General features: G+C 37.4%; 1 protein-coding gene across 1 annotated transcript in view; it reads right to left on the bottom strand.

Moving 5' to 3' along the window:
- RCHY1 (ring finger and CHY zinc finger domain containing 1) overlaps nt 1-20273 on the bottom strand; it is an 80684-nt gene that overhangs the window by 25473 nt on the left and 34938 nt on the right. The window lies entirely within an intron of this gene.

Raw genomic sequence — 20273 nt, forward strand, 5'->3', positions numbered from 1 at the left:
AGGCAACTTGGCCATGACTCCTCCCTATTCCTCCTCAGTAGTGACCACAGTAACTATGCTACACACCCTCGCATTACAGATAAACAAGCATCCACAATGAAACTTCTTTGATGGTTGTTCTGGTCAGGTTCCCCAGATGCAGACTTTGAAAAGAGGATTTGTGTGATTTATTAAAGAAGTACTACAAAGGGAAATGAGGAAGGAAGCAGGGGTGGGATGGGAAAGAGGGGGAAGCCAAGCAGCAATGTCACCCCGGGCACAATCCCCCCAGAGAGTAGCTTCAGCCTGTTCTCAGGGAGGAAGTCAGAATATAAGTTACACCGTATAGTTGCCTGCTCCCAAATGGGTCACCCCAGGGGACATAATTCCCATGTACTTTCAGCTTTCTGCCTTTTAGGAAAACCAGGCTCTGGGAGCCAGGGAGTCCAGAGAAAGGCTATAAATACTGTCTTTGGAAAGCACAGAAAACCCAGGTGGTGCACAAAAATAGTAAAATGGTATCCAAGGGGATCTGAGCAGAGCATCACCATTATCCTCTACACTGGAGAAGACTAGTGAATTGTGGAGAGATGGATATAAAAGAAAAGGTGAAGTTGACCATACTTTCCTTCTCATACATCTCAGACAGTGTTTGCCTAGAGTTATCCAGGCTGGGCTTTAATACCAAGGTCAAGCCTTGGTAGCTACTGGTCATCAACATTGTGCCTTGCACAGGAGTAGGAATTATGGAAACATCAAATAACAGGACGTGTTATTCCATACAATAAACTGAGATTTATGCTACCCAGCGAGGGACCATGTTTTGGTGCAAGCAGCAGGATAGTAGGAGTCACAGAACTTCCTTGCATGGCTTCAACGTTGACCACTTGATAGGGACATTAGAGAGAGGATTCAAGTATTGGAAAAAGTACTAGAAAAGGATGGCTCCTCAACTCTGACATTCAGGACTTCACAGCCTAGGTTTGATCCTGCTCTCTCTCTCACTTCCTGTGTGACCTTAAACATATTCATTAACATCTTTTAACATCAGTTCTTTCTTCTGTAAAATGGAAATGTTAAAACCCACCCTGGTCCTCCACTTCTGGATTTTCTCTATTCTTCCCACTAAGTATGACTAAAAATCCTGGATATTAGATATAAAACTAATATAAGAAAACTCTGAAATGTAGAGAGAAGGCAGACCAGCTAGGGACCTCATGACCTAAAGAATGACACAGTGGTGAATTCCATGGGTTTTCTCCAGCTCCAGACTCGGAGCTGAAGAAGATGGCAACCTGAAAATACCAATGAGCCCTGACAAATGAATCAGTAAATAAAATTAAAATAAAAGCTTGCTCACACTAGCCAAAGGACCAGGAAAGGGGTCATCTAGTAAGACAGAAAACTTTCAGACAATGACTACTCTAGTCCAGACAAACACCAAAAATACTGTGGTCCCAGCACTATCCATGATAGAAAAAGTAAAGTGGGAAGTCTAGTTTTCCACTTTTGCAAGGATGTAATGAGGCACCCCAACACAACCACCAGGGACAGAAATCCAACTAGAGAGCCAGGCAATAACAAGCCCTTTCGCCCAACGTGTCAGTGGGGACCATGGGATGAGTCAGAACTTCCATCTCCACTTGGCAGTAATGAGCTATCCCCATCTTCCCCTCAGGGGTGGTAAGAGAGGTATCTCCTAGTGGAGAGTCAGAACTTTCCTCATCACCCACTGATAACATGGACACCCCACTATTGTGTCGGTGGAGACCATGTGGGGAGATATTACTCCCACCCACCCCCATCCAGGGGTAAAGAGGAGCTCCTTCCCCATCTTGGGTGTCAATGGAAACCAGATGGAGAACCTGGACTCCTATCTCCACTTAGAAGCAGTGGGGTGGCATCCTCAGAGCAGTGTCAAGAAAGTCTAGCTAAAACAGAAGATTTGAATATCATCCAACGTCATATAACATGATACAAAAATGTCTAAGTTACATTGAAAATCACTCATGATATCAAGAACCAAGAAGATCTTAAACTGAATGAAAAACATCAATGAGCAGATGCCAAAAATGAGGTGACAGAGATGCTAGATTTTAAAGCAGCCATCATAAAACTGCTTCATCAAAGAGTTACTAACATACTTAAAACAAATGCAAAATATGCCTCAGCAAAAAATTAGAAGATATAAAGAAAAAACAAATGAAAATTTTAGAATTATAAAATACGAAAACCAAAATAAAAAGCTCAGTGGATGGTTCATAGCAGAATGGACAGGACAGACAAAGAAGAAAACACAACTCATCCAATATTAGTTAAATAATTTAAATATCCCTATAACTATTAAGGAAATAGAATTCATAATTTTAAAACTTCCAAAAAAGAAATATCGCTACTTTGGAAAACAGTTTGGTGGTTCCTTATAAAACTAACCACACTCTAACCATATGACCCAACAATCACACTCTTTGGTATTTATCCAAAGGAATTGAAAACTTATGTCCACATAAAGATCTGTACACAGATATTTGTGGCAGCTTTATTCATAATTGCCAAAACTTTGAAGAAATCAAGATATCTGTCAGTAAGTGAATGAATAAACTGTGATACATCCAGACAATGGATTATTTTTCAGTGCTAAAAAGGAAATTAGCTTTCAAGCCATGAGAAGATTTGAAGGAAATTTAAATGCATATTACTAAGCGAAATAAGCCAACCTGAAAATTCTACATGCTTATATGAGTTCAACTATATGACATCCTGGAAAAAGCAAAACTATGGAGACAATAAAAAGATCACAGATTGCCGGGAGTTAAGGGGGAGGAAAGGATGAACAGGTGGAGCATGTAAATTTTTAGGGCAATGATACTATAATTCTGGATACATGTCATTATAAATTTGTCCAAACCCATAGAGTGTACAACACATGAGTGAACCCTAATGTAAACTATGGGCTCTGAGTGATGATGATGTGTCAATGTAACTTTATCAGTTGTAACATATGTACCATTTTGGTGAAGGTTGTTAATAATGGGGGAGGCTATATATGTAAGGGGCAGAGGGTATGTGGGAAACTCTGTACTTTCTGCACAATATTGCTATGAACTTAAACGTGCTCTTAAAAATAAAGTCTACTTTAAAATAAATCAAGTCTATTTTTAAAAACAGATGGGTTTTCTGAAGGATTCTACCAAATCTTTAAAGAAAATTTAACCCCAAATCTATACAATCTCTTCTGGAACATAGAAGAGAAAACCCTCCAATTCGTTTTAGGAAGCAAGTATTATCCTAATACCAAAAAGCAGACAGAGTCAGTACAAAAAATAAAAGAAGAAGAAGAAGATACTACACACCAATTTTGCTCATGAATATAGACATGAAATTCCTTAACAAAATATTAGCATTTAGAATTAAACAATGTGCAAAAAGAATTATCCACCATGTTTAAGTAGATTTTATTCCAGGTATACAAGGCTGGTTCAATATTCAAAACTCAATCAGTGTAGACCAGCAGATTAACAGGCTAAAAGGAAAAATCATATGATCATATTAATGCATAAAAGATATTTGTCAAAATTCAACACTCATTCATGATTTAAAAACTCTCAGAAAAATAGAAATAGAGGGGAACCTCCTCAACTTAATAAAGAACATCTAACAAAACCCCACAGCTAACATCATACTTAAAGGTAATAGATTAAATGCTTTCACCCAAAATCAGAAACAAGACAAAAATGTCCACTCTCACCATTTTTATTCAACATAGTGCTGGAAGTTCTAACAAATGAAATAAGGCAAGAAAAGGAACTCAAGAAAAGGAACTTTGTAGGAATCTACAAAACTAAAAAACAAACAAAAACCTCTTGAACTAATATGTTATTCAGCAAGATCACAGAGTACAGGATAAATATTGAAAATCAGTTTTATTTCTATACACTAACATGAATACATAGACACCAAAATTTAAAAACACAATACCACTGACAATCGTTTGAATAATTAAACATTCAGGTATAAATCTAGCAAACCATGCCTGGAACTTGTATGCTGAAAACTACACAACACTAATGAAAAAAAGTCAAAGAAAATCTCAAGAAATATAGAGACACACCATGTTCATGGTCCAGAAAACTCAACATAGTAAAGATGTCAATTTTCCCCAAATAGATATACAAATTTAATGTAATTCTTATTAAAATCACAGTGAGATCTATTGCATATATAGACAAGCCTATTTAAAAAATTATATGTAAATGTAGAGGAATTGGAACAGCTAAAACAATTTTGAAAAAGAAGAAGAAAGTGGAAGGATCAGTCTACCCAATTTCAAGACTTATTATATAGCTACAATAATCAAGACTGTATGGCAATGGCAGAAGGATAGATTTATAGACTAATGGAACAGAACACAGAATCCAGCAATAGACTCAGACAAATATGTCTAATGATTTTTGATAAAGATGCAAAAGCAGTTCAATGGAGGAAAGATAGCCCTTTCACCAAATGGTGCAAGAACAATTAGACATTCATAGGCAAAAAATAAACTATGATGTAAGTTTCACACCTTATACAAAAATTAAGCAAAATAAATCATGAACTTAAATGTAAGACATAAAACTATAAACACTTTTAGAAAAAAAGATAGAAGAAATCCTTGAAATCTAGAACTAGCAACAAGTTCTTAGACTTGAAACAAGAAGCAAAATCGATAAAAGAAAAAATTTGCTGGGTAAGTAAACTTTGAGCAGAGACCTGAAGCAGGTGAGGCAAAAAAAAAAAAAAAAAAAAGATAAATTGTACATCATTAAAGTTTAAAACTTCTGCTCTGTGAAACACCCAGTTAAGAAGATGAAAAGATAAGCTACAAATTTGGAGAAAATATTGAAAACCACATATCTGACAAAGCATGGGTGTCTGTGATATATAAGGAACACACAAAATTCAAAAATAAAAAAACTATCCAGTTAGAACATGGACAAAATACATGAAGAGACATATCACCAAAGAAGACATACAGATGGCAAATAAACAGATGAAAAGATGTTTAATATCATTAGCCATTAGGAAAATACAAACTAAAACCACAATGAAATATTACTACATATTATCAGAAAGCCTAAAATACAAAATGCTGAATGCATAAAATAAAATAGCAAGAATAAGTTCTAAATAACAGCAGTTATTACAAATATAAATTGAATTCTTGGTTTATATGGTGGGAAAAAAATCCAACAACTGTTACTTACAAGACCCATACTGAAAACAAAACGGTGTGGAAAGATTGAAAATAAAGTGAGATTACATACAGTATTTTGCACACAGCACAGATAGATAGATAGATGATAGATAGATAGATAGATAATAAAGGACAAAATAAAATCAGCTTGTCAAGTTGAATATTTGCATAACTTATGCTTTAGCAATACCAATCCTAAGTGTGTGCCCAAAGGAAACTCACGTACAGGAAGAGTTCATGACAGCTCTGTTTGTAATAGCAAAAAGTTAAAATCCGGGCTTCCCTGGTGGCGCAGTGGTTGAGAGTCCACCTGCCGATGCGGGGGACACGGGTTCGTGCCCCGGTCTGGGAAGATCCCACGTGCCGCGGAGCTGCTGGGCCCGTGAGCCTGCGCGTCCGGAGCCTGTTCTCCGCAATGGAAGAGGCCACAACAGTGAGAGGGTCGTGCACCACACACACACAAAAAAGTTAAAATCCTTTGATAGGATGATATTTTCAAATGGTGCAATACTTTACAGCACTAAAAATTAATGAGATGCAGTAACACAGAGTATGGATGAATATGAGTAGCATAATGTTGAGTGATAAAAGCAGGTCCCAGAAGACTACACACAATGTGCACACTCTTTTTAAAGTTCAAAATCAGATAATAAAAAACAATATTTTGTTTACATATATATAGTACATATATGTATGTATGATGTATGTATACATATATTTCATAAAATAGTTTTTTTAAAACAAGGTAATAATATACACAAAATTTAGCATAGCTATTACCATTGAGGGAAATAGGTGGGTAGAATAGGAGGAAGGGGAAGAGAAGCACTAGGTAGATTTAATTGTTACTGTTTTAGTTCTTGAGTCAGGTGGTTAGTTAAAATTTTTTTACTCTAATTTTTTAAAGGGATGAGAAAAGCTAAACAAGTTAGATATAAACCAGAAGAAATCCAGTAATAGCAATTTTAACACTAGACAAAAAAAGAACATATAATATGAAAAACATCATATGGGATATATAGGGGTAGTATATATTAGCATCAGGAACAAAGGACCAAGAAGATGCAACGATCATGAACATATATGTACTTAGTAATATAGCTAAAAATATATGGAACAAGAACTGATAGAACAATGAAATAAATTAACCTTCTACTTGGAAATTTTTAAGTCACTATTTTCAGAAATTAATAGCTTAAGTAGAAAACAAAAGAGCAAAGATATAGAACACTTAATTCTCAGGTTAAAACTTTAAAAGTGGGGGCTTCTGGGAAGATGGCAGAAGAGTAAGACGCGGAGATCACCTTCGTCCCCACAGATACACCAGAAATACAGCTACACATGGAACAACTCCTACAGAACACCTACTGAACGCTGGCAGAAGACCTCAGACCTCCCAAAAGGCAAGAAATCCCCCACGTACCTGGGTAGGGCAAAAGAATAAACAGAGACAAAAGAATAGGGACGGTACCTGCACCAGTGGGAGGGAGCCGTGAAGGAGGAAATGTTTCCACACACTAGAAGCCCCTTCGCGGGCGGAGACTGCAAGTGCCGGAGAGGGTAAGCTTCGGAGCCGCCGAGGAGAGTGCAGCCACAGGGGTGCGGAAGTCAAAGCGGAGAGATTCCTGCACAGAGGATCACTGCCGACCAGCACTCGCCAGCCTGAGAGGCTAGTCCGCTCACCCGCCGGGGTGGGCGGGGCTGGGAGCTGAGGCTCGGGCTTCGGTTGGAGCGCAGGGAGAGGACTGGGGTTGGCGGCGTGAACACAGCCTGCAGGGGGTTAGTGCGCCACGGCTAGCCGGGAGGGAGCCCGGGGAAAAGTCTGGACTTGCCGAAGAGGCAAGAGACTTTTTCTTCCCTCTTTGTTTCCTGGTGCGCGAGGACAGGGGATTAAGAGCGCTGCTTAAAGGAGCTCCAGAGATAGGCGCGAGCCGCGGATAAAAGCGCGGACCCCAGAGACGGGCATGAGACGCTAAGGCTGCTGCTGCCGCCACCAAGAAGCCAGTGTGCGAGCACAGCTCACTCTCCACACCCCGCTTCCAGGGAGCCTGAGCAGCCCGCCACTGCCAGGTTCCCGGGATCCAGGGACAACTTCCCCGGGAGAACGCACGGCGCGCCTCAGGCTGGTGCAACGTCATGCCGGCTTCTGCCTCCGCAGGCCCGCCCCGCACTCCGTGCCCCTCCCTCACCCCGGGCCTGAGTGAGCCAAAGTCCCCGAATCAGCGGCTCCTTTAACCCCGTCCTGTCTGAGCGAAGAACAGACGCCCTCCGGCGACGTACACGCAGAGGCGGGGCTAAATCCAAAGCTGAACCCTGGGAGCTGTGAGAACAAAGAAGAGAAATGGACGTCTCTCCCAGCAGCCTGAGGAGCAGCGGATTAAAGCTCCACAATCAACTTGATGTACCTGCATCTGTGGAATACCTGAATAGACAACGAATCATCCCAAATTAAGGTGGACTTTGAGAGCAAGATTTATGATTTTTTTCCCCTTTTCCTCTTTTTGTGAGTGTGTATGTCTATGACTCTGTGTGAGATTTTGTCTGTATAGCTTTGCTTCCACCATTTGTCCTAGGGTTCTATCCGTCCGTTTTTTTGTTTTTTAATAATTATTTTTTATTTTAATAACTATTTTATTTTACTTTATCTTCTTTCTTTCTTTCTTTTTCTTTCTTTCTTTCCTTCCTTCCTTCCCTCCTTTAGACAACGAATCATCCCAAATTGAGGAGGTGGAATTTGAGAGCAAGATTTATTCCCCTTTTCCTCTTTTTGTGACTGTGACTGTGTATGTGAGATTTTGTCTGTATAGCTTTGCTTTCACCATTTGTGCTAGGGTTCTATCTGTCCGTGTTTTTTTTTTTAATTTTTTTTCTATAATTATTTTTTATTTTAATAACTTTATTATATTTTATCTTACTTTATTTTATTTTACTTTATCTTCTTTCTTTCTCTTTTTCCTTCCTTCCCTCCTTCCTTCCTTCCTCCCTCCCTCCCTCCTTTCTTTCTTTCTTTCTTCTTCTACTAATTCTTTCTTTCTACTTTTTCTCCCTTTTATTCTGAGCAGTGTGGATGAAAGGCTCTTGGTACTCCAGCCAGGAGTCAGTGCTGTGCCTCTGAGGTGGGAGAGCCAACTTCAGGACACTGGTCCACAAGAGACCTCCCAGCTCCACATAATATCAAACAGCAAAAATCTCCCAGAGATCTCCATCTCAACACCAGCACCCAGCTTCACTCAACGACCAGCAAGCTACAGTGCTGGACATCCTATTCCAAACAACTAGCAAGACAGGAACACAACCCCACCCATTAGCAGAGAGGCTGCCTAAAATCATAATAATTCCACAGACACACCAAAACACACCACCAGACGTGGTCCTGCCCACCAGAAAGACAAGATCCAGCCTCATCCACCAGAACACAGGCACTAGTCCCCTCCACCAAGAAGCCTACACAACCCACTGAACCAACCTTACCCACTGGGGACAGACACCAAAAACAACGAGAACTATGAACCTGCAGCCTGCAAAAAGGAGACCCCAAACACAGTAAGATAAGCAAAATGAGAAGACAGAAAAACACACAGCAGATGAAGGAGCAAGATAAAAACCCACCAGCCCTAACAAATGAAGAGGAAATAGGCAGTCTACCTGAAAAAGAATTCAGAGTAATGATAGTAAAGATGATCCAAAATCTTGGAAATAGAATAGACAAAATGCAAGAAATATTTAACAAGGACCTAGAAGAACTAAAGATGAAACAAACAACGATGAACAACACAATAAATGAAATTAAAAATACTCTAGAAGGGATCAATAGCAGAATAACTGAGGCAGAAGAACGGATAAGTGACCTGGAAGATAAAACAGTGGAAATAACTACTGCAGAGCAGAATAAAGAAAAAAGAATGAAAAGAACTGAGGACAGTCTCAGAGACCTCTGGGACAACATTTAACGTACCAACATTCGAATTATAGGGGATCCAGAAGAAGAAGAGAAAAAGAAAGGGACTGAGAAAATATTTGAAGAGATTATAGTTGAAAACTTCCCTAATATGGGAAACGAAATAGTTAATCAAGTACAGGAAGCACAGAGAGTCCCATACAGGATAAATCCAAGGAGAAATATGCCAAGACACATATTAATCAAACTGTCAAAAATTAAATACAAAGAAAACATATTAAAAGCAGCAAGGGAAAAATAACACACAAGGGAATCCCCATAAGGTTAACAGCTGATCTTTCAGCAGAAACTCTGCAAGCCAGAAGGGAGTGGCAGGACATATTTAAAGTGGTGAAGGAGAAAAACCTGCAACCAAGATTACTCTACCCAGCAAGGATCTCATTCAGATTTGATGGAGAAATTAAAACCTTTACAGACAAGCAAAAGCTGAGAGAGTTCAGCACCACCAAACCAGCTTTACAACAAATGCTAAAGGAACTTCTCTAGGCAAGAAACACAAGAGAAGGAAAAGACCTACAATAACGAACCCAAAACAATTAAGAAAATGGGAATAGGAACATACATATCGATAATTACCTTAAATGTAAATGGACTAAATGTTCCCACCAAAAGACACAGATTGGCTGAATGGATACAAAAACAAGACCCATATATTTGCTGTCTACAAGAGACCCACTTCAGACCTAGAGACACATACAGACTGAAAGTAAGGGGATGGAAAAAGATATTTCATGCAAATGGAAACCAAAAGAAAGCTGGAGTAGCAATTCTCATATCAGACAAAATAGACTTTGAAATAAAGACTATTACAAGAGACAAAGAAGGACATTACAGAATGATCAAGGGATCGATCCAAGAAGAAGTTATAACAATTGTAAATATTTATGCACCCAACATAGGAGCACCTCAATACATAAGGCAAATACTAACAGCCATAAAAGGGGAAATCAACAGTAACACATTCATAGTAGGGGACTTTAACACCCCACTTTCACCAATGGACAGATCATCCAAAATGAAAATAAGTAAGGAAACACAAGCTTTAAATGATACATTAAACAAGATGGACTTAATTGATATTTATAGGACATTCCATCCAAAAACAACAGAATACACATTTTTCTCAAGTGCTCATGGAACATTCTCCAGGATAGATCATATCTTGGGTCACAAATCAAGCCTTGGTAAATTTAAGAAAATTGAAATTGTATCAAGTATCTTTTCTGACCACAATGCTATGAGACTAGATATCAATTACAGGAAAGGATCTGTAAAAAATAAAAACACATGGAGGCTAAACAATACACTACTTAATAACGAAGTGATCACTGAGGAAATCAAAGAGGAAATAAAAAATTACCTAGAAACAAATGACAATGGAGACACGAAAACCCAAAATCTATGGGATGCAGAAAAGCAGTTCTAAGAGGGAAGTTTATAGCAATACAATCCTACCTTAAGAAACAGGAAACATCTCGTATAAACAACGTAACCTTGCACCTAAAGCAATTAGAGAAAGAAGAACAAAAAACTCCCAAAGTTAGCAGAAGGAAAGAAATCATAAAAATCAGATCAGAAATAAATGAAAAAGAGATGAAGGAAACGATAGCAAAGATCAATAAAACTAAAAGCTGGTTCTTTGAGAAGATAAAATTGATATACCGTTAGCCAGACTCATCAAGAAAGAGAGGGAGAGGACTCAAATCAATAGAATTAGAAATGAAAAAGGAGAAGTAACAACTGACACTGCAGAAATACAAAAGATCATGAGAGATTACTACAAGCAACTCTATGCCAATAAAATGGACAACCTGGAAGAAATGGACAAATTCTTAGAAATGCACAACCTGCCAAGACTGAATCAGGAAGAAATAGAAAATATGAACAGACCAATCACAAGCACTGAAATTGAAACTGTGATTAAAAATCTTCCAACAAACGAAAGCCCAGGACCAGATGGCTTCACAGATGAATAGAGAAGAGCTAACACCTATCTTTCTCAAACTCTTCCAAAATATAGCAGAGGGAGGAACACTCCCAAACTCATTCTACGAGGCCACCATCACCCTGATACCAACACCACACAAGGATGTCACAAAGAAAGAAAACTACAGGCCAATAACACTGATGAACATAGATGCAAAAATCCTCAACAAAATACTAGCAAACAGAATCCAACAGCATATTAAAAAGATCGTACACAATGATCAAGTGGGGTTTATTCCAGGAATGCAAGGATTCTTCAATATACACAAATCAATCAACATGATACACCATATTAACAAACTGAAGGAGAAAAACCATATGATCATCTCAATAGATGCAGAGAAAGCTTTCAACAAAATTCAACACCCATTTATGATAAAAACCCTGCAGAAAGTAGGCATAGAGGGAACTTTCCTCAACATAATAAAGGCCATATATGACAAACCCACAGCCAACATCATCTTCAATCGTGAAAAACTGAAAGCATTTCCACTAAGATCAGGAACAAGGCAAGGTTGCCTACTCTCACCGCTCTTATTCAACATAGTTTTGGAAGTTTTAGCCACAGCCATCAGAGGACAAAAGGAAATAAAAGGAATCCAAATCAGAAAAGAATAAGTAAAGCTGTCACTGTTTGCAGATGAGAATACATAGAGAATCCTAAAGATGCTACCAGAAAACTACTAGAGCTAATCAATGGATTTGGTAAAGTAGCAGGATACAAAATTAATGCACAGAAATCTCTGGCATTCCTATACACTAATGATGAAAAATCTGAAAGTGAAATCAAGAAAGCACTCCCATTTACCACTGCAACAAAAAGAATAAAATATCTAGGAATAAACCTACCTAAGGAGACAAAAAACCTGTATGCAGAAAATTATAAGACACTGATGAAAAAATTAAAGATGATACAAATAGATGGAGAGATATGCCATGTTCTTGGATTGGAAGAATCAACATTGTGAAAATGACTCTACTACCCAAAGCAATCTACAAATTCAATGCAATCCCTATCAAACTACCACTGGCATTTTTCACAGAACTAGAACAAAAATTTCACAATTTGTATGGAAACACAAAAGACCCCGAATAGCCAAAGCAATCCTGAGAACGCAAAACGGAGCTGGAGGAATCAGGCTGCCTGACTTCAGACTATACTACAAAGCTACAGTAATCAAGACAGTATGGTACTGGCACAAAAACAGAAAGATAGATCAATGGAACAGGATAGAAAGCCCAGAGATAAACCCACGCACATATGGTCACATTATCTTTGATAAAGGAGGCAGGAATGTACAGTGGAGAAAGGACAGCCTCTTCAATAAGTGGTGCTGGGAAAACTGGACAGATACATGTAAAAGTATGAGATTAGATCACTCCCTAACACCGTACACAAAAATAAGCTCAAAATGGATTAAAGACCTAAATGTAAGGCCAGAAACTATCAAACTCTTAAGAGGAAAACATAGGCAGGACACTCTATGACATAAATCACAGCAAGATCCTTTTCGACCCACCTCCTAGAGAAATGGAAATAAAAACAAAAATAAACAAATGGGACCTAATGAAACTTAAAAGCTTTTGCACAGCAAAGGAAACCATAAACGAGAGCAAAATACAACCCTCAGAATGGGAGAAAATATTTGCAAATGAAGCAACTGACAAAGGATTAATCTCCAAAATTTATAAGCAGCTCATGCAGCTCAATAACAAAAAAACAAACAACTCAATCCAAAAATGGGCAGAAGACCTAAATAGACATTTCTCCAAAGAAGATATGCAGACTGCCAACAAACACATGAAAGAATGCTCAACATCATTAATCATTAGAGAAATGCAAATCAAAACTACAATGAGATATCATCTCACACCAGTCAGAATGGCCATCGTAAAAAAATCTAGAAATAATAAATGCTGGAGAGAGTGTGGAGAAAAGGGAACCCTCTTGCACTGTTGGTGGGAATGTAAATTGATACAGCCACTATGGAGAACTGTATGAAGGTTTCTTTAAAATCTACAAATAGAACTACCATATGACCCAGCAATCCCACTACTGGGCATGTACCCTGAGAAAACCATAATTCAAAAAGAGTCATGTACCAAAATGTTCATTGCAGCTCTATTTACAATAGCCCAGAGATGGAAACAACCTAAGTGTCCATCATCGGATGAATGGATAAAGAAGATGTGGCACATATATAGAATGGAATATTACTCAGCCATAAAAAGAAACAACATTGAGCTATTTGTAATGAGGTGGATAGACCTAGGGCCTGTCATACAGAGTGAAGTAAGTCACAAAGAGAAAGACAAATACCATATGCTAACACATATATATGGAATTTAAGAAAAAAAAAAATGTCATCAAGAACCTAGGGGTAAGACCGGAATAAAGACACAGACCTACTAGAGAATGGACTTGAGGATATGGGGAGGGGGAAGGGTAAGCTGTGACAAAGCGAGAGACAGGCATGGACATATATACACTACCAAACGTAAGGTAGATAGCTAGTGGGAAGCAGCCGCATAGCACAGGGAGATCAGCTCGGTGCTTTGTGACCGCCTGGAGGAGTGAGATAGGGAGGGTGGGAGGAAGGGAGACGCAAGAGGGAAGAGATATGGGAACATATGTATATGTATAACTGATTCACTTTGTTATAAGGCAGAAACTAACACACCATTGTAAAGCAGTTATACTCCAATAGAGATGTAAAACAAAAACTTTAAAAGTCACTAAAATAGATGCAAATTTTATATAACCCATTCCAAATGAATTTGGGGCTTTTCAGAACTCTTTTTCTTTTCATACATTTCAACGTTTAGCCTTGAAAAACTAAAGACTCTTCTAACTCTGGTGAAAAGTCTTTGCAAAATAAGTAGCAAATATTTTCAATTCCCCCAGAAGCTGCCAGAAAAGCATAGAATATTCTGCATCATAAAAACTGACCTGACAACTTTAATTATAACAAAGATTTGTAAGACATCCAGACTTCAGAAACTGTTGTTGTATCCTGAGGAAATAGTTCCTCATCTCTAAGAGGCTTATAAAGCTGATTGGTTGTTTTATAATGTGTTGCCCTGGTGATAATATTTAAAATGGCATCTTAAAGATATAAATACTTGTTGACTTTCTTTGTTAAGCCAGAAAGGGATCATTGGCACTTAACATGCCTAGAGAAAAGAGAAAACAAGTAAAATGACTTTTACGTTTCCATTTTATGCAGAATTTGATTGAAAGTCTCATGTTATTTAAATAAATGACTAACACTTGGGTTAAACAGAAAATTAGAAGCTACTTAGAACTAAATGACAATGAAAGTACCATATATTAAAATTTGTGAGATGCACCTAAATAATACTTAGAGGGAAATTAATGTCTTTGAATATATTGATAGAAGGTTAAAAACAAATTAACTATTTCTCTTCTTCTTCCTCTTCTTTTCTTTTCCATTTTTTTTTTCTGCTTTCCTTTCCTGAACAATTCAGTCCTAAACGTATTAGATGAGCCCACTTCTAAGAGATGTAGACATCCACACCTCAGAATGAGGAGAGGGTAAGGCATGGCAGCCCAGAGCATGGAGTTGGTATCTTCGGAAGATAAGAAGGACAAGAAGCTTCTTAGCCAGGCAGGATAAGAGGTCACCTCCACCTTGAGGCACAGGGAGTCAGAGCCCCAGCAGGGGGAGCAGGGCATCCCCATGGAAAAGCAGCCTTGCACAGGAGATTGGAATAATGGGTACAGTGATGAGGGCATCACACAGGGGTGGGCATGATGGCAGAGATGAGAAATTGATTGCATAAGGAGGATTAGTCAAATAAGTATATAAAGGGTGTCCCTGAGGTCTTCATGCAATTTTAAGCTTTAATAACTTCAGAACCATAAATTCTACAAACTTATAAAAAATTAATTTGAATGTTTAAGTATTTTAAATTCTTCTATGCTTATCTAAGTTTGTATATTTTGAATAAATATTTAATTTGAAATTTTCTTTTCAGTCTCTCTGATTGAAGATGGCAAATAACCAAAATGGGATAAAGATAAAATATATTATTCAAAATTCACACCAAAAATATGTGTAAAAGAAATTTAAACAATTAAAATTTCAAATGAGGATATAAAGGAAAAAATCTAGATTATATCTGTGATGTTGGACTGCAAATGAAGATATTGGTGCAAAATCATGGTCTTCAATTTATAAAAAAAGAAATTAATAGATGTGTTAGAAAGATATTCCGTGTTCATGGACAGGAACACTTAATATTGTTAAAATGACCATACTAGCCAAAGTAATCTACAGATTTAATGCAATCCCTATTAAAATACTCATGACATTTTTCAAAGATCTATAACAAATAATCCTAGAAAATTAGAATAAATAATTTATATGGAACCACAAAAGACCCAGAATTTCCAAAGCAATCTTGAGAAAAAAGAAGCTAGAGGTATCATGCTCCATGACTTCAGACTATACTACAAAGCTACAGTAATCAAAACAGCATGGTACTGACACAAAAACAGACACATAGATCAATGGAACAGAACAGAGAGCCCAGAAATAAACCCATGCACATATGGTCAATTAATCTACAACAAAGGAGGCAAGAATATACAATGATGAACAGACAGTCTCTTCAATAAGTGGTGATGGGAAAACTAGACAGCCACATGCAAATGAATGAAATTAGAACATTTTCTCACATCACATACAAAAATAAACTCAAAGTGGATTAAAGACCTAAATGTAAGACCGAATACTATAAAATTCCTAGAGGAAAACACAGGCAGAACACTCTTTGCCATAAATTGCAGCAATATTTTTTTGGATCTGTCTCCTAGAGTGATGGAAATAAAAATAAAAATAAACAAATGGGACCTAATTAAACTTAAAAGTTTTGCACAGCAAAGGAAACCATCAACAAAAGATGGTTTTAAAATAGGTAGTTACATTAAATGTGTAAATATAGTCAAAAATGTTTAAGGGAAAAAAATACATACACAAGTACATACACACACAATACAACTTCTAAATTCCCAGAATTTTATTACACTACTTTTTCTTCATTTACAATATTAGATAATCTTAAAATTATATTTGTATATGATATAAGGGTCAAATCTTACTTTCTTTTAAATTTCTTCTAGTTTAATATTTATTAAATAATCCTAACTTCTCCAAACATAATAAAATACCAGTTTCATGCATTTTAAATTCTCTTATACACTAAGATCTATTTCTGTATTCTCTATTTGACCCATTTATCTATTTGTCTATTCTTATGCTACTGCCATATTGTTTTGACTTGAGTGGCTTCATAGTACACTCTAACATCTGATAAGAGAGTCCCTCCTGTGCTAGTCTATGTTTTCAAACTTTTCTTGATTATTATTAGGCACCTAGTCTTACTCCTAAATTTTAAGATAATTTTACCCAGTCCCAAAGAGTTTTTTTAAAATGTCATTGGTATTCTAATCTAAATTTCATCAGTTTATATTAATTTAGGGAAAATTGACATTTTTATTACATTTCCTTCTCATTTAAAAACATTGTCTTAACCATTTGTTCAAATCCTGTTTTAGGTCATACAAGAAGATTTTATAATTTTCCTCATAGTATTCCTGTGCTTTTCCTTTACAACTTATTTCAAAGTACTTTGTAGTTTTTGTAACTTATGTATAAATGCTATTTTTTGTATTTCCCTTACTCAGTGCTTATTGTTAAAATAGAGGAAATGACCAATTCTTGTATAAGAATCTTGTAGCAATCACCTAACCAAGTTTTCTTATTAATTCTTGTGTGGTTTTATTTACTGTTGTCTTGGGTTTTCTAAATATAAAATCATATCATCAGCAAAAAGTGATTGTTTTCACTCTTGTTTTCTAATATTTATATCAATTACTGTATTTTATTGTCTCACTACATCACTAGTACCTCCCAATCAGTTTTAATTATAATGGTGAGAGAGGACATATCCAACTGGTTCCAAATTTTAATAGAAATAGTTGTTATAATTTGATTTTAGGATTGTCAGGTTTTGGTGTATTGTTTTTATTTTAATTAATTCTGTAGTAAAACTGGAAATAACCAGTCACAATGGTAATTAGTGTGTAAACAAAGACATAGGACTACAGGTGAGAGTCAGTCATCAAGTTAGGCTGCATTCATCCCCTTGACCTTCAGTCTAGACAGTGTACAGTTTCCTACTGTTAGGCAAAACTAAGGTCTCATAGCATCTCATATCACAGTAATTAGCAGAATGTCATGAGCATTTTGTAACATAAAAGAGTTTGGTGGTTAGCTAAAAAAGGATAACTTGTCTGGCTAACTAGTTCTCTGGAAATTTATGTGGTTACCTGGCCAGCTGTTTGCAATCAGCTGGTTAGCAAGTTCAGAATACTTGTATTTTATCATACAGTTAAGAAAGCTTAATTTTTAAAATAATCGTTGTCAGCTAAAATGTACTGCCCCAAAGAATTCCCTTGTTTCCATTTTACTTCTAGTTTAATTGGGAATGAAAGTTAACTTTTATTGAAAACTTCCATATCTATTAAAATGATTACATGAGTTGCTGATATAATAAAGTATGTCGTCAGATTTCTTACTATTGATTAGCCTTAAATTCCTAAAATAAAAATATTTGATCAAAATGTATTATTCTTTTGATTCATTACCAGATTTTTGCTAATATTTTATTTGTAATTTTTGCATCTATATTCATAAAAGAGATTTGTCTGTATTTGTCTATATTTTTTCCTACATTTCTCAGGTTTCAGTATTATAGTTATGATGATTTCATGAAATCATTTGGAGAGATACATGTCTTTTTACGTGGCCTGGAATCACTTGAAAAACAATGGAATTATTCATTCTTTAAAGATTAGATAATTGCTATGAAACCATCCGTGCCTGGGTCTTTTCAATAGATCTTGAATCATCTTTTCATTCTCATCAACAGTTTCCATTTCTTCTTTTTTCAATTTTGATTGTTGATATTTTTCTGGGAAATAAACATTCCCTCTAGTTTTTCAAATTTGTCATGATGAAACTGCATGATCATGAGTTAAAACAGAGAAATAAAATGAGAGCCAGCCTCAGAAACCCAGCAGCTTCTCTCTTAGTTGTAAAGACTGTTCCTCGCCATCATCAATCTGAGTTCCTACACAGCCTTCAGTTGCTGCTCAGACATAAGCAAGTTTCTCTCAGCCACTTACTGGCCATGTGACCCTCTGTTAGGACATCGGATCAAGCCACTCTAATCTCATCTCTGGACTGTAACAGCCTCTTAACTGGTCCCCTGAGACTTGCCCCACTACTGTCTACCCTCCAGACAACCATTAGAATATTCTTTAATAGTATAAATTAGATGAACTATCATACTTAAAACTTTCCAAAGTTTCCCACTGAACAAGAAAAACTACCTGCACTTCTTAATACAGCATTGAAATCCCTACATGAACTGGCCACCCTTCAGACTCTTCATATACAGCTCACTCTACTCATACCCCAGCCACCATGGTCCAACCGCTCCGTCCTTTTTCTCTCTCCTTGAAGATGCCAAACTTGCTTCCTTCTCAGGTCCTTTGCATCTGCTGTTCCTTGTGCTTGGAATACATTTCCTCCTTTCTATTTGTCAGTTCTTACCTCAAATGTTACCACCTCAGAAAGGCCTGATCTGACCTCCCTAGCTAGAACAACCATCCCCAAACCCAGGCACTCTCTTTGACAATATTCTCTTTTATCTTCTTCATAACACACATCACTACCTATTTCTGTGTTTATTACCTGTCTTCCCCCACTGGAATATAAGCACCCTAAAGGTAGGGACCCCATTTGACTGCTATATCCTTAGTGCCTAGAACAGTGCTTGCCCATAGTGAACATTCAATAAATATGTGTGACTAATCTCCTGTTACTTTCTGGATAAAATCCAAACTTATTATGGCAATCAAGTGCTACATCATGTGACCTGGCTAATGTCTTCAGACCCATCTCTTGCTTCTCCACTATGAAGTAGTGCTGGTCTGATAAAAGAGTAATTCTAAGTAACTCTAAATGTGTCAAAGCTTCACATAAAATCTTTACCACAACCCAAACACCAGGAAGGATGGAAGAAAGGAAGAAAGGAAAGCAGAAGGAAGGAAGGAAGAAAAGGAAGAAGGAAGGAAGAGAGGGAGGGAGAACAGGAAAAGGAAGGAAGGAAGGAAGAAAAGGGGGAAAGGAAACACAGTTGCCATGTGGTGGGCATGTGTCAGGGTGGGTGAAGGATACAAAAGCATCAAAGTAAAGAGCTTTGCTTCTTATAGAGGAGAATTCAAATAAAGAGAAGTAGAATAAAGGACAGGGTAAGTTTCTATTGCACATGGAAAATTATGATGCCTGACAGATGATGTTATAAGTGTTACAAGCAAGCAAGAAAAGTGTTCATAGACACTGATGATTTGCTCTGAGAACGTTACATATACATTTTAGTTCTCCAACTAGAAATTTGGTTTTTCCCAAAGACAAGAACCACCTTTCCTCCTTTCTTCCTTCCTTCATTTTGGTGGAGACCCCAAAGCCTTGAGTGCAGCATTCCACATGTGGTGGAAAATCAATAAATGCTTACTGAACAGTTAAAGGAATGGATGCATGTCTACGGTTCATGGGGTTGAAAGTGAGTGAGAGGTGGGTTAGTGGATGGCAAGGAAAAGTTGATGCCTCCTTCTGCAAAGTCAAGAGTATCTCCATGGAGGTCGTCCATGGACCCAACCCAAAGCCAGAGTCAGAACCAAGAGTCACGCTTCAGCCACAGAGGAAAAGGCAATGGAAAATCCTTCCTGACAAGAACAAATATGACACCCAAAGTACTTATCCTTGTAAAGAAAAGGAAACCTGTATCTGGCCCTCTAACTGGAGCCACTGCATGCTTTCAGGGCAGAGAGAGAATTTTCAAGCACCAGAGCAGAAAACACTTAACAAAATGATGGGCTGAGTACAATTATCTCCTCTCCCCTCCTACTCCACTGCAGGCAGGAAAATGGCTACCAGGGTCAAGTGTAAGTGTAAGGTGGCCCTGAACAGCAGCTGGAGGGGACCTGCCTGTTTCAACACAGTCTATGGAGAAGCATTTCCA

The sequence above is a fragment of the Delphinapterus leucas genome, chromosome 5, assembly GCF_059928025.1.
Source record: "Delphinapterus leucas isolate spDelLeu-1000000601 "Yukka" chromosome 5, BTC_Dleu_Yukka2, whole genome shotgun sequence".
NCBI classification, from domain to species: domain Eukaryota; kingdom Metazoa; phylum Chordata; class Mammalia; order Artiodactyla; family Monodontidae; genus Delphinapterus; species Delphinapterus leucas.